General features: G+C 34.7%; 1 non-coding gene across 1 annotated transcript; it reads left to right on the forward strand.

Moving 5' to 3' along the window:
* Window positions 1–3,217: 3,217 nt before the first annotated feature.
* LOC128039303 (small nucleolar RNA R71) lies at window positions 3,218–3,324 on the forward strand. Its single transcript, XR_008193807.1, has one exon. It is a non-coding gene; the product is annotated as a small nucleolar RNA R71 (small nucleolar RNA).
* Window positions 3,325–4,753: the final 1,429 nt, after the last annotated feature.

The following is a 4,753-nucleotide window of genomic DNA, read 5'->3' on the forward strand; positions in this document are numbered from 1 at the left end:
CAGCAGTCTTTCAGATCTATTCTGATTGATGCGCTCTTCTGTTCTGATTGATGCTTCTTTGCTAAGGGTTTCAAGGTGGCCGGCCAAAGAATGCTTTTGAAAAAGCTTATATTGGATAAAGGATGGAAAGGGAGATGGTGGCTGTGCAAGGGAAATGAAAAGGGAAATAAGATAGAATGATGAAAGAGAGATGAGTGTTGAGGGATAGGGGATGATTTGAGAAGTGGGATTTATATGGTATTTATAGGTGAAGGTAAGGGGTAGAGTTTTCCAAAAATAGAATTTAAATTTCTTCCTTTTCTCTCACATATTGCCGGCCACAACTCATGGAAAAGAAGATGACTTAGTCTCCTCATTTTGAATTCAAACCAAGGCTAATAATAGCCATAGGGTGGACAGTTTCAAGAGTAAAGTTGTTAGGCTGATTTCTAATTATTTGCCAATTGTAAGGACCTTCAATTAAATACCTCAAAGCTTGTTTTTGGGTAGCCATCTACTTCTGCCGAAGCTGGGCTTTAATTCCTCCTTGTTGGACGATTTCCTAGTCTAATAATTAATTAGACATGTTCATCTTTTAGTACATCTTTTACTGGGTCAAATTATCAACCTCATGACCTAGTTTGCATGGTCTTGCCGTCCACATGAATTGATTTGTGCATGTCCATGTTTCATTCATATTAATCACATCGTCAATGGTCTACATAGTGAAAAATCAGATATTAATAAATTAGCATGAAATAATATAAAATATGTACAAAAATCATGTAATTAAGCATAATTTCACATACTTTATAAATTCAAGTCCAGTATTAATAATTAAATAAAATTCACTTATTTTAATAAAAATTATTCAAGATTAACACATTTATTAAGTAAAAAGGTGGAAAACTATATAGAAAAATCGTATATAATTTCGAGTTTACAAGTACAAGGTTTGTTTCTTCACACCGCCTTAGCTCCTTGGCTAAATTGGCTATGCAATCATCATAAGTGTCTCCAAACACTGAAAAATTGTCCATGAAAATTTTTGAATACTTCTATACCATGTCAGTGAAAATAGCCATCATACATCTTTGAAATGTAGCAAGTGCATTACATAAAAAAATTTGCATATGTCTAAATGCAAATGTATCGTACAAGCATGTGAATGTTGTTTTGTGTTGATCGTCTGATGCTACTCAGATCTGATTGTACCCTGATTAACCATTGAGAAAACAATAATCGTCTCGCCCCGCAATTCTATCCAACATCTGCGTAAGAATTGCAAAGGAAAATGATATTTCCTAGTCACCTTGTTTAACTTTCGGTAATCTATGCAAAATCTCCATCTTGTAACTATTCTAGTTCATATTAACTCATTACTTTCGTTCTCAACGACAATAATGCCTCCTGTCTTTGGCACGCACTGGACCGGACTTACCCATGAACTGTCAGAGATGGGATAAATTATACCCACATCTAACCACTTTATGATCTCTTTCTTTACCACGTCCTTCATAATGGGTTTCAGTCTTTATTGTCCATCAATTGTCCCTTTCTACAACTAAATCCTATAACTTAGATACTACAAAACAATCATCAACTGTGTCAAGGAATTGCATAGGCTTAAAACCATTAAAACTTACCTGATCATCTTGAACATGCATAGTAAGCTCACCCTTCTGCACATCAATAAGGGTCCTTCCAGTTGCTAAGAAAGGCCTTCCTAGGATGATTGGTAACTCTTTATCTGCTTCAAAGTTTAAAATAACAAAGTCAGTAGGAAAAATAAATTTGTCTACAGGTACCAATACATCTTCGATTTTTCCTTCTAGATGTGCTAAGGATCAATCTGCTAACTAAAGTGTAACCGTAGTTGGTCTAGCTTCACCTATCCCCAATTTTCTAAATATGGACAAGGGCATCAAGTTGATGCTTGCACCAAAATCACATAATCCCTTAACAAAATAAGTGGCTCCAATGTTGTAAGGTATGGTAAAACATCCAGGGTCCTTCATATTTGGGGGTAGTTTATTTTGAAGGTATGCACTACATTCATTCATCAGGGCTACCTTCTCAAACTCTCCAAGTCTTAGTTTGTTAGATAGGATATCCTTCATAAATTTGACGTAGTTTGGCATCTGCTCAAGAGCTTCTACCAATGGAATGTTGATATAAAGTTGCTTGAGTACGTCTAGGAATTTCTCGAACTGAACTTCCTGTTTCTGCTTCTGAAGTCTTTGAATGTAGGGTGGTGGAGGATTCTTAACTTGAACTAGCTGATTCATCTTTGTGGCAATTCTGCATCAAAGTTGTAAGTTTATCAAAATTGACTAGTTTAGAGTTACTTTATTGGGTTTTGTAGATTCTGGTTCCAGTGAAGCTGGGATTTAAACACTTGGTTTAACTTTCACTTTATCTCAAGCATCAACTTTCTTTTCTTTAACTTCAACAATGTTAGGCTCTATTGTCTTTCTGCTGATTAGTGTCAATTCTTTATAATTCTTTTTCCTCAGATTTCTCGGGTTCTCTGTATCATTAGGAAAAGCACCTTGTGGTCGGTTCCTAAGTTCAGTTGCAAGCTGGCCCATTTGGCTTTCCAGGTTTTTCAATGTGGCTACTTGGGTTTGGATCAAGGCATTATTTTTTTCTATGTATGCATTCAACAAGTTTTCTAAGCCATTGGAAGGTTCAACTTATGGTTGTTTCTAAACTTGTTAAGTACAGATGGGTTGCTAGGTCAGTCTAGGTTTTGCATAAGTGTTATTGGGTTCAGCCTCTTGGTTACTCCAAAAGAAATTAGGGTGGTTTCACCAAGATGGGTTATAAAAATTAGATTGCATTCCTTGCCTTCCTCGATTTTGGTTTTGGCGGAAATTCTTCAAACAAGTGTCCTTCCTCACAATAAACATAGGTTACATTTTCGAATTGATTTGGTGGTTGAGCTGAAAAATTATTAAACACATTAGTAGTAAATTTTTTAGGCATTGAGGATATCGGGGATACTTGAGATTTAAGTGAAGTGAGAGTGTCCACTTAATGTACTCCAATGACTCATCTTCTTGATGCTGCCCTATTAGTTGCCCATTGATAATTGTTGCTGGTAATCCTCTTGATGACTTCATAAGCCTCGTTATAAGACTTAGAACGGGGAGCACCATTAGCAGAAGTGTCCACTACCATCCTCGTGTGAGCATTGAGACCATTATAGAACGTCTCCAATTGGATGCAAAGTTGGATTTCATGATGAAGGCATATTCATAATAGTTCTTTAAACCTTTCTCATGCCTCATACAAGGACTTGTCATCCATCTGTTGGAAGGTAGTGATCTCATTCCTCAACTTAGCATTCTTGCTAGGTGGGAAGTACTTCATAGGGAATCGTTCTGCTAACTCTTGCCATGTGGTAATGGAATTTGGTGGAAATGAGTTCAAACTGGCTCAAGCTTTGTCCCTAAGTGAATATGGGAACAAATTTAATCATAGTGCATCTTCAAGTACTGCAACTAATTTGAAAGAATCACTCACCTCCATAAACAATCTTACGTGAAGGTGAGGATCTTCGATAAGCATTTCACTGAATTGGCCCACTGTCTGAAGCATTTGGAGCATGACTGGCTTCAGCTTGAATTACTGTGCCTCAATTTTAGGTCTCCTAATACCCGGATTAAGCTCATGAAACACTAGCACAACATACTGTCTGAGAGCTCTATCCCTATCATCAGCAATAAGAATAGGATTTTGAGCATGATTTGCTCCATTTCCTTTATTCAGATTTTCAAAGTCCATCTCTTCGGTCCTTCTCTGACATGCTTGTCTTCTTCTTTGCCAAAAAGTCCTTTCAATCTCAGGGCCTACAGGGAGTAAGTCGATAATTCTATCAATACTCATAAACACCTGAAACAGTCACAGAAAAATAATGAAATTAAAATTAAATAGAAAAATAAACCAAGATGCACAATTAACAGTTTCATAAATAGTATCTTTTAAAACAGTTCCCGATAACGGTGCCAAAAACTTGGAACGATAGAAATGTGCAAGTGTACACAAACATATCAAGTAATAAAGTGACAAGTAATTTTTGAGTTATCGTACCCACAAGGACTATGAAAGAAAAATATTTATGGAATGTAAATCAAACACTTTTGTGATGGGAAAAATATGTTGTTTTGAAGAAGTAATTTAAAAACTAAAAATTAAATAAGTAATAAAAAGTAAAATTTCTAATGCACGATTTCAAAATGATGAGTTTTAATCAATATGACATAATTGTGTTAGATCAATTACATTCCTAAACTTATAATTGCTAAACCCATGTTCATGTTTTAACGAATATTTTCACGGCAACTTGGTAATTTATTAACTATTGTACATACATACTTATTAAATTAATCAATCTCTTGAACATTTCTCAATGTCAATTCAAACAATTAATCGATCTTCATAAGCACATATAAGATTAAGTGAGCTAAAATATATTTCTAAATTGAAAAATTTAATCACAATAATCTAGCAAGTTATGCAAGGTTAATGTATCGTTTACTCTCATCACTAATTTAACCTTCACTACCTTAGAAGATTAAACATGCACCAATTAAATATGTGTAAATTAATTACAATTTCAATACGTTTAATAATTAATTCATTTGTTACCTTACATTTTATAATGCAAGTATAACGTAGGCATGATTTTATTTAATTGAACAACTTACCAAGGCCTATAACAACACAAACATGATTTTAATAATTTAAGTGGACAAGATGCAATTAATCC

This window comes from Gossypium raimondii, chromosome 2, assembly GCF_025698545.1.
Source record: "Gossypium raimondii isolate GPD5lz chromosome 2, ASM2569854v1, whole genome shotgun sequence".
In the NCBI taxonomy this organism is placed as follows: domain Eukaryota; kingdom Viridiplantae; phylum Streptophyta; class Magnoliopsida; order Malvales; family Malvaceae; genus Gossypium; species Gossypium raimondii.